Below are 11,316 nucleotides of genomic sequence, written 5' to 3' on the forward strand. Positions count from 1 at the left end.
AGGTTCCTTAATTTATATCGTTGCATGGAGATTGCGCATCCATACGAGGTCAGGCAATAAGTAGGCACGGATAGATTGTACCCATACACTGTGCGGTCAAGGTAGGGTTCATATATAAAGTTGGTCTTTTTTTACAAATGCAAATACTAGAGAGTACAAAATATGTAGTGTATATTTGTATTTTTATTCCTTCTAAATTAAGCCTTAGGGTCAGTTTGAGAAGAGTATATATACAGTGCAAATGCATACAAAATATAAAAAATTATATTTTTTATATTTGTATTTGTACTACTTCCAAATGGAGTTTTATGCATAGATGTAAATTCCATTCAACAATTAAATTTGTGTTTGGAATCATGGATGTTTTTTCATTCAATGTTTATGTTTTATTTGTTTTTAAAACAGAGAGATAATTATAAACAGTTTATATCAACTACTGTCAGTAGGCACCACATCAACGTACGAGTAAAAAAACATCTAATCATTGGAAGAAGTTTTAAGAAATAACTTTCCCAAATGTAAAATGTGCACAGAAATCAAAGATTCCTTTTAGTTTTTGTTATTTTCAATACATACGAAAAGCATAAGAGGGGAAAAGCTGAATGACGCCGATGTAACAGTGTTTATTGAAAAAACACCCACACTTTATAACACATTGCAAGTCTTGATACAATCAACATACCGATCAAATAGGCGAAACTCTGGAGGGCCAATCCAGGAGTCTTGGGTTGGCCCATAACCTTACCCAATCAAATAAATTTATATTTTATTTACTTTTATTTTGTTAAAAAGAATAAAAAATATTGAGAGTCAGGAGGAAAGAAGGGATTTAAGGTAAGAGGAGAGAAATTAGTCAATTACAAAAATTTACCATTGGAGAGAGAACTGTTGCCGACGATCTTGGCCAACATGTTAATTCATTCACGCCCATATTTGACTTTTTGGTTAAAAGAAAATGAGCGCAATTACTCCTTTACCCCACTCCCATGGTAACGTGTCAATGCTCGAATGAGGATTTGTGAATGCGGCCAAAAATGGTGATGCAAATTTGTACGGATTATATAATCATCATTTATTTTAAAGTTTCAACATTGTGTGTTCGCTTTGGATATGTCATATACACTGTTGTACTTGTACAGCTCATTGTTTGGACTCCGGATCTACCGAAAAGACGCTACCCATGCTTGACCGATAAGGCATCACGGCCGCACATCCGGAACTTCTCCTTATATGTACGGTTGTACTTGTATTGTGGGTAGGGTATAGGTATCAGATCTGAGGAGTTGCTTGTAGCAGATTTTGGAGTGCAGAATGGAGACAGCAGTAGGATTAAAGTGGAACGCCGTTATTCTTTAGATTCCTATTAACGGTCACATCTGCTGCTTACTCTTCTATTTAGTTTTCTTTTTCTTATCCTACCCTTTTTATCTTTTACCTCGCCGGATTCTATGCCGGCTCCGGCCCCGGAAGGTCGATGAACTGGTGCAATAGCAATCGATCGAGTATATGATTCTTCCTCTGGAGGAACTGGTGCAATAGCAATCGATCGAGGGAAATACAGAGTTACAGACAAAAACGGCAAACGAGAAAACAACAGCGGATTCCAGAAACATTTCTAAGTTCTAACCCATATCCCTTTGATCGATATAGAAAAGAATTTAAATAGAAGGGATGGAGAACCAAGAAGACAGAACAAAACAAATTATATCGGAGAAAATCTCTGATCACAAGCCACCAATTACAACCCAATTTCCTATTTCAAGAACTACTCCGACACATGAAGCCTAATCACAGAACCTTATTCTTCGAGTTCAAATCTGCTACCCACCAGGGCGCCCCACAACGTCCTACAGTACATCCCCGCCGTGTATTGTGGCCCCAGATGTGAACTCATATCTTATGTCGACCCATTTTAATCTCCTAGTTTTCGTCTCTTTCCCCAAAATTAAATATGTCAGCGATGATCCTTCTCAGCACAGTGCCCCTCCTCGGAGGCATCGACGTTGAACTCTTTGGGTGAGCTTGCGCTCGAGCTTGAGGGTGAGCTTGCGCTCGAGCTTGACTCTGCCGCTCCATCCTCTGCCTCTGGGTCTGGGGCCGCCTCCAGAGTAATGGCACGAGCTGTCTTTTCTGCGCCGTCCAGCACCATCTCTGTAGCGTGCCGGAGGTGGGGGGGGGGGGGGAACAACAGCTGATGCGTGAGATAGAATGATAGCAAGTGCAAATGATCAAATCAACTGGATTATGAGTAGAAGTGGAGAAAGATAAAAGAACGGAGTGATAGAAAGCGAGCAAGCAGTAGTGGAGAACAGATCCACAGAGTTACGGCGACAGAAATAGAGAGTAAGAGAACCGGATGATGGAAATTAGAAGAGTAACCACGAGGGACAGAACAAGTGGGTGATTAAAGAAAACAAGATTGGAGAGAGAAATAGTGATTACTAGAGAAGGAGAACAGGGGTTAACGAGAGAAAAGGGTGAAAGCTAAAGAGAATAGCGAGTAGACTGATGGGCGATGGGTGAGAGAGAGAGAGAGAGAGTCGCCGGTCGGAACACTGCCTACCGGAGAGGGAGGGAGTTGAAAGAGCTAGCGATTTACGGATACCTGCCAAGCCAAGTATCTATAGAGAGAGGCCAGATCATATTCATATGTAACACTCCGGTTTACCCAAGCCGGGTGTCGAGAAAACCCTGCCCGGCCAGGCGGCCACCAAAAGCCATAAGTGTTCGACCAAGTTGAAGATGATATGATTTATTAATCATGACATGGTTAACGAAGTGATAATGTAATACTAACTGATTATGGGGTTAGAATTGGTATTTCAGAACGTTGTTATCACTTATAAATTTATGATCAATATAATTGCCGTAGACACACAATTTCACGCGGTTTTTCCCCAGCTTTCTGAATGAACTTGTCGTTTTCATCATAATAAAACAACTCTAAAATTCATTCTTTCATCCCATCGAACTCGATCATAAAAGCTGGTTGCACCGACCAAAAAATCAAAGATACAGCCCAAGGTTTTTGGGGGTTGGATTGGTTTGAGCGTGGAGTGGGTACTGGGTAGTGAGGCTGCAAAATTCATTTAAGCGGTTTTAAGTTTTGATTCTTTTAAAATTCATATCCCTGGACAAAATTCCATAGGTCTTACGTGTCATGCAATGAATGCTACACTCCCAAAGCCAAACTTCCATTGCCACCAATCGCCCTAAACTCCCCACTCCCACTTCTCTCTCCCTCTCTCATACACACACAATTCAACTTAAAAATACTATTCATATTCTTTTGAAGCCTATTTAAATTGATATTTTACTTGCATTTTCATATGTTTTTAAAATTAATTAATTAACGGAGCAAGGTAATTGACAGGATTAACTAGATATGAATCCTTGTGTTTTTGAGCCTGCTTTCAATATTTTAACAAATAAAATATTGCTTAGAAGTGATAGCATCAACACATTTGAATGGAATTTCATTTTTTTTCAATAAATTTAAAATACTAGCTAAGAAATTAGTTACGTAATTTGGAAACAAGATTCAAAGGATAAAATAAGCCCAGATTGCAGTAACTGATCATATGCTTGTCGAAGGTCACCCCTGATAGACTACCAGCCTAGAATCAAACCAACCCTTAATACATGGCCTGGGCTACACTATTCTAATCAGGATGTGACTTGTGAAACCCGGCGCCGGCGAGTATCATTAATAGGATTCGTTCCATTTCCAAGCCCTGTTATATTTCGGCAAAGGGTCTGTGGACTGATTTGGACTGAGCCTACCGCAATCCGGCCCAGAGCCGATCCCTTGATCCAATTTACACAGTATCCTACACAAAAGATGAATACTGAAGATTGCGATTGAGGCCTCCATATAGAACCATACCACACTCGAAAGTGTGTACCGGCTTGAAAACCGGAAATCTCAAATTCTTGGATCAAGGTAGACACGTGTCAAGTGCAAGAAGTTTTAAAACAACCCAGTTTTATTTGTATTTACTATTTTTTTTGCCGAAAAGCCGAGCTTTTCTCTTTAAATTAATAGGAGAAAAAAAATCCGCTACAATTACGGACACATGTCACCGAATGACATGCGAATACTTCAGAGCAGGGAATCTCTAGTGGTTGCATATATGTGAACGTGAACCTTCTTCTCTATTACTTTGATGGATACCAGAGGTCATATGGAGGAGGAAATTAATAATGTCTCTCTTACAATTAAGGGCATGTTGAATGACTCTTATCTCTATTCACTATTACTTTTGGTAAAGGGTTTTAATTAAGTTGACTTTTTTATTTTTTTCACCAATTCGGCCGGTCTTAGCTGTCAATGATTTCACCTCTTAGCTGGAGCGGCAGGGAGCCTGAAACTGGAAAGATGATGGAACTCCGGGGGGAACCCGGTGAGATAATTCTGAAGCTCAAATTAGTATTCTCTCAAAGGCAAAGTATAGACTAGATGGCGCAAAGTTCACATACTTTGTTGTTGGGGGTAGGGGGCCTTTTATAACCACTTTGCGCACTCACTCTGAAGCCCTTGTCAAGTCGGGTATGATTACCCTTGCATCTGTCAGTTCGGGTGTCGTTCTTTCTGCTGGGACAGAACCGTCATTGCCTTTTGTTGGAACCGTCTCTGTAACTGGAGATGGCAGTGTCAGGAGGCGGTGGCAAATGGCCGTTTGGAGTGCGGCCGTCAAGTGTCAAATCCCAAGTCAGTCGGGTGCGCCGCCTTAGGTACGGACTTCCTCGGTGTCAGGCATAGTATGGTTTGTTTGATTTTGGTGTCCTGATGGCGATGTGGTGGGGTGGTGAGCGAGGCGAAGTCTTGAGTTCGGAGGTATATCCTGTGTTGCTATAGGGCAGGCCAGTTTGGCGAGGTGTGTCCCGAACTGTTATAAGGCAGGCCAGTTCGGTGAGGTGTGCTGAATTGTTAAAAGGCAGGCCAGTTCGGCGAGGCATGTCCCGAATTGTTACAAGGTAGGCCAGTTCGGCGAGGTATGTCCCGAACTGTTACATGCAGGCCAGTTCGGATTACTGTCTGGTTTGGGGCCGAAGGGTGAGTTCGGGCTCCTAGTAGGGAGTTTGGACCGCTGGTAGGGGAGTTTGGTCAGCCGGTTTCTCCCCTTGGTGCTCGCGCCTTAGGCGTGCTTTTGTGCCCAGCTGTTGCCTTTGCCACGTGTTGCGTAACTATGAGATCGGGCCAAATCTTCCTTCATCAATTGCCCCCCACTCCTCGCACCAAGGGTCTTGCCCTGGTGCGGGGAGTTTTGCGAGGTGGTAGGTGGATTTGTCCCGTTCTTCGAATCTTGACTACGCGAGGTGCTTTGCCAGGGTTCTTCGGTTTTTTGGAGCGTCTGAAAAGGCGGGAGATGTGCCTACTGCTTATGAATGTTGACGGATGTGGCAGCACGCGTTTATTTTAAATTTCAAAAAATCGCACCGCTAGGACGTGACAACGGGTCTTTAAATTTTGAAAAAAGCGCGCCACTGCCGTTTTGAGGAGACGTGCGGTAGCAGTTGTCAGTTGCAGAGACGTGTGAGGCGTGCTGTCAGTTTCTGAATGACGTGCATCGGCGCATCATCGGTTTCATAAAGACTTGCGCTGACGTTTTGCTCTTTTCGGAAAGACGTGCGCCAATGACATCTCGATCTCAGGGACGTGCAGTCAGCGCAAATGCGGGCCATCGGATTTGGCTTTGATCTGCACTGTGGTTCTTGGTTACTGTAGCTATAAATAGTAGGGGACCCCAGCTGATTTGTCACTTCTGCAGTTTGCTTCTTGAGCTCGCGTCCAACTTTTCGGCTCGCGTCCAGGCCTTTCAGTTCACGTCTAGGCTTGTTACTTCACCTACAAGGTTTTTGGCTTGTTCTAGTCTCTGCAGTCTTCAAAACTTTCTTTCGGTGAGTACATTCCTAAATCTACCACTTCTCCTCGATGTCTAGCTTTGATAGCTCAGACGATTCTTCAAGTAGGACTGATGTAGGTTTTACGAACCAAGCCGTATCCCCTGACTGCTTTAGTGATCCTGAGGTGGAACTTGAGGATGACTTCGAACCCATAGGGCGAGCCGCTTTGGGCAGTTTAGCGACTACCTCTCGTCGAGGTCGGATGCTAGACAGCTTTGGTTCTTCGACCATGACGCCCGAGGGCCTCCAATCTTTACTTATTTCTTACAATCTGCCTGGGGGGTATACCTATTTCATTCTTTTGGGTAATTTTCCTTGGGAACATGGTCCTGATGAGATTGTGATTTTTCGAGAGCAGCTCGCTGCGGAGCTGCGAATGCCTTTCCACCGACTTCTTGTCGAGGTCATAAACCACTTCGGCGTTACCATTGACCAGCTTCATCCGAACTCTATTCGGAACCTGGTGGGGAAAGTCTCCCTTTTTTGCGAATAGAACTTCCCTTTAGACTTTGAGATATTCTCCTCTATATTAATGCTCAAGAAACAAGCGAGTTCTCTTCCTAGGGGAAGATGGGCGTATTACCTATCTCCTCGCTCGGGCTTTAAGCTTCTGCACGAACTTCCTAACAAGGTCCCGACGTGGAAGTGGGACTACTTCGGGGTGCGAAGTGCACAAGGGTGGCCTTTTCAGACCGGGTGGGGTGAGGCCGCTCCTAATTCTGGTGTCACTCTCGATAAAGAGATGGTGAAGGGCCTCCGGCAATGGACACGACAAGGTTTAAAGTGCCATCAGTGCTTAACGGAGGCCAAGCTTATTGCGGTCGGCCTGAGTTCGGGTAGGTTTCTAGCTCAGAGGTTTCTTGTTTGCTTTGTTCCTTTGTTTTTTCTGATGTCGAACTCTTTTCTGCATGTGTTATGTACACAGAGAGGATCATGGGGGGCGCTTGTTCCAAGGCATGAAGGGGAGGAAGCGGGTCGCCAAGCGAACTCGTACCGAGCTGCCCCCGGATGAGGAGCCTCAAGTTCCAGGCCACACGTCGGAGGATCTGCCTAGGGAGGCCGAGGTGGATCCGCATGAAGCGGTCGGGCTGCCTTACGCTGAGACCACTCACATGGGTGCTCCGGCCTACTCCAGTGCTCTTGCTCACTCTGGGTCTGCTCATACGCGGGTTGGGCCCTCGGGTTTGGGAGCTCAAGGGGAGTTCAAGAGCGTGTTGACGCCGAGCTAAGCTCTTCTGAAGAGTAGGGATGCTACTTTCCCTGAGGAGATCGCGGCATGGACCGATCTTCCTTTGAATCAGGTCGCCTGCCATGCCGTAACACATGCTATGGTGGTAAGTCAGATTTTGTCTGCCCTCTTCATTTTCTATCCTTCTTGCTGTTGTCGCTCACTTGTTTCTTTTTGTAGGTGAATTCTTCTATTCACACCTTAGCAGTCCAGGTGGAGAGAAGCTTGCGACAGGCGCGAGCTGCTGAGGTGGCCGCTCATGCTACCGAAGTGGCTTTTCGTGCCACCGAGGCGAATACCCGAGCTGCTGAGGCGACCGCTTATGCTGCCGAAGAGGCTGCTCGCATCGTCATGGCCAGGCAGGCGATGTCTCAGCGGGATGCCGAGGGCATGGGGGTAGTCGTCAGGTCGAATATCTTTAGGAGGACATTGGGGAGAAAACGTAGACTTTTTCCCAAGGTATTGAAGACACCAAGAAGAAGGCCGTTGAAGACTACATTGCCTCTCCGCGTTTTGATGACCTGATGGTGGATTCTTACAGAAGGGGATTCAAGCTGAGCCGGTGGATGATCCAGAACACGTATCTCGACCTCGACGTTAGTGCCATATCAACTTCGCGTATAACCCAGGAGATTGCCAATGCTGCTGATGACGAGCCGGATTCTGAGAGCGAGGCAGGGCCTTCGGGTGTTGTTGAAATGCCTTTCAATGGGGAAGAAGTAGCTCCGAGCATGTAAATTTTTTTTTTTTGTACTCTCCTTTTTCTTGCAATGGAATAGACAATCTTTTTGGTGGAAGTGTTGCTCTTTTTTCCGAACTGATTTTCTGTCGAACTGATAATATGCCAATCTGTTTCTTGCCCGTGTTATTGTACTCGCGCGACCTGCTTCGGCCCTAAGTCTCTTGTAGCGAACTGATTTTTTGTCGAGCTAATAATATGCCTGACTTTTCTTTGCTTGCTTATGCTGAGGTTCCTCTTGTTGGTTCTGCATCTTGGCCCTAAGGCTCTTGTAGTGATTTTGTCCACTTCATTTGGCAGTTTATAGGTAGTATCGCCTTAAGTTAACAATGTTCCATGCTCGGGGTACTTGTTTGCCTCTAAGGTTTTGAGCTCGTATGCCCCACCAACCGCTCTCTTTACTTTATAGGGCCCTTCCCAATTTGGACCAAGTTTGCCCACACCGGGTTCGGGCACCATAATCTTACGAAGGACCAGGTCGCCGACCCGGAAGCTTCGCTGCTTTACTCTGGCATTGTAGTAGCGAGCTACCTGTTGCTGGTAGGCCATTGTCCGGATGTGTGCGAGGTCCCATACCTCGTCTAGTAGGTCAAGGTTGGTATGTAACTCATCTCCGTTTGTCTGATTGTCATATGTTTCTAGTCGCAATGTTGGTACTTCGATTTCCGCCAGGATTACTGCTTAAGTGTCGTAGGTGAGGTTGAAGGGGGTTTCCCCCGTGGCGTTTTTTTCTGTAGTTCGGTGAGCCCATAAAACACTTGGTAGCTCTTCCGCCCACAATCCCTTAGCTCGATCTAGACATGCTTTCAGTCCGCGTAGGATGGCTCTATTCATTACTTCTGTCTGACCGTTTGCCTGCGGATGCGCGCCTGATGTGAAGTTCTGCCGAATCCCCATGTTCTGGCACCACTCTAGGAACTTGATATCCTCGAACTGCTTGCCGTTGTCGGAGATCAGTACCCGAGGTAACTCGAAGCGACATACTATGTTCTTCTAAAAGAAGTTCTATATGTTTTGGGCCGTAACTGTTGCCAGAGGTTCGACTTCTATCCACTTTGTGAAGTAATCATCCGCCACTACTAGGAATTTTCTGTCACCTGTTGCTGGCAGGAATGGCCCCAGGAGGTCGATGCCCTATTGTGCAAAGGGCCATGGGCTGGTGAGGTATTTGAGGTCGGAAGTAGGCTAATGGTGGATATTGGCGTGCTTCTGACACTTGTTGCATTTTCTAACGAGCTCGAGGCTTCTGCTTTCAGCATTGGCCAGTAGTATACCTGTCGAAGTGCTTTTCGGGCGAGTGCTCTGCCCCCTAGGTGTCCGCCGCACAGACCTTCATGAGTGTCACGGAGTACGAACTCGGCTTCGGCAGGTCGCAGGCAATGCAAGTAGGGGAGCATGTAGGACCATCGGTACAATCGTTCATCAATTATGATGTATTTGGTTGCCTGGCACTGCACCCTCTTGGCTGCATTGCGGTTTACAGGGAGGGTTCCATCTAGTAAGAAGCTCGCGAGTGGGTCGATCCATCTCGGCTCTGCTTCGAGGACGGGAGCGACCTCCTCTGCCCCACTGAGAATACTAGGTTGAGGTAAGTCCTCTGTGTACACGGTTCTCATGTTGTTGTGACTTGTGCTGGGTAATCGGGACAGAGCGTCGACCTCAGTGTTCTCTGAGCTCAAGATTTGCCTGATGATGTGTGACTGGAAGTTGAGCAGGGCCTCTTTTACTTTCGCCAAGTATGCGATCATGGAGAGCTCGTGTGCTTTGTACTCACCCATAACCTGGTTGACCACGAGCTTTGCTCTTACCTTTTGCGCTAGGTTCACCCCGGCTATCGGTGCTTCGTATTCTACCTCGTTGTTAGATGCCGCGAACTTAAAGCGTAGTGCGTATTCCAATTTTGTGCCACCCGGGCCGCATAAGACTATTCCTGCCCCGCTACCTTGCTGGTTCGAGGAACCATCTACGTGAAGGATCCAGGGCTCCTCATCCCAGTTCGCGCTTGGCCTGACAAGGAGAGAAGCTACACTGGTTGCTACTTCACGGGGTTCAGACTCTATTGGCCTGGGAGCTCCGGGTTCGCCCGAACTGGGGACCTCGGGCTCAACCTATTGAGGGGCTTCGAGGCTTAAAGTGCAATCGGTGATTAAATCTGCTAAGGCTTGAGCGTTAATTGCGGTCCGTGGTTTGTATTAGAGATCGTACTCGCTAAGTTTGATGGCCCACTTCATCAGCCGACTGGAGACCTCGGGATTCAGCAAGACTTGTCTTAGGGGTTTGTTGTTTAAGACGATGACAGTGTGAGCTTGGAAGCACGGGCGGAGTTTTTGAGCTGAAATCACCAGTGCTCCCTACAGAATTTTACTAACGTAATAGACGGGCCGCTGGACCCGATCTACTTCATTTACTAGTACCGAAATGACCACCTCGTCGTTTTCCGAGAGGTATAGTTCTAAGACCTCGCCCTCCTCGGGTCTGGCTAAGGTTGGCACAGTGGCGAGGTAGGTTTTTAGCTCGTCGAACGCGAGCTGGCAATCTTGGGTCCATTCAAACCCTTTACCTTTGTTTGCCTTAAAGAAAGGTAGGCAGCGGTCTGTCGATTTGGACATGAAGCAGCTTAGAGTGGCTATGCGGCCGTTTAGCCTTTGAACTTCTTTTACTTTTCGGGGTGGTCTCATATCAAGGATGACCTTTATTTTGTCCGGGTTGGCTTCAATACCACGCCGGTTGATAATGTACCCAAGAAACTTACCCGAGGTGACACCGAAGACACACTTGTTTGGGTTTAGTCTCATTTTATACTGACGCAGAATTTGGAAGACAGAATCCAAGTCTTTTATTAATTCCTGCGAGAACTGTGTTTTGACAACCATGTCGTCTACATAACATTCTCTTTTCATGCCGACTAAGGGCTGAAAAAGCTTATTTACAATTCTTTGGAAGGTCGCCCCAGCATTCTTTAGCTTGAAGGGCATGACTTTGTAACAGTACAGGCCAAACTCGGTAATGAAGCTGGTATTTTCTTCGTTGGACTGGTCCATCTTGATTTGGTTGTAGCATGAGTATGCGTGCAGGAAGCTTAGCAGCTCATGTCCAGAGGTCACGTCCACTAGGTGGTCAATTCGGGGCAGGGGAAGCTGTTTTTTGGGCAAGCTCAGTTCAGGTTGGTATCGTCGACGCACATGCGCCACCTGCCATTAGCTTTTTTCATCAGCACTGGGTTGGCTACCCAGCTCGGGTAATGAACTTCCCTTATGAAGTCCACTGCTAGGAGCTTTTCGACCTCTTCGTCGACCGCCCTCCAGCGATCTGGTGCTAAGTTGCGCTTCTTCTGTCTAATGGGTCTAAATATAGGGTCTGTGTTAAGCTTGTGAGTTATAAGGCTAGGGTCAATACCGGGCATATCCGCCACAGACATGCAAAAATATCTAAATTTTTGAGT

Source organism: Nelumbo lutea, chromosome 5, assembly GCF_056320005.1.
Source record: "Nelumbo lutea isolate HS-2025 chromosome 5, American lotus-T2T, whole genome shotgun sequence".
Lineage (NCBI taxonomy): Eukaryota > Viridiplantae > Streptophyta > Magnoliopsida > Proteales > Nelumbonaceae > Nelumbo > Nelumbo lutea.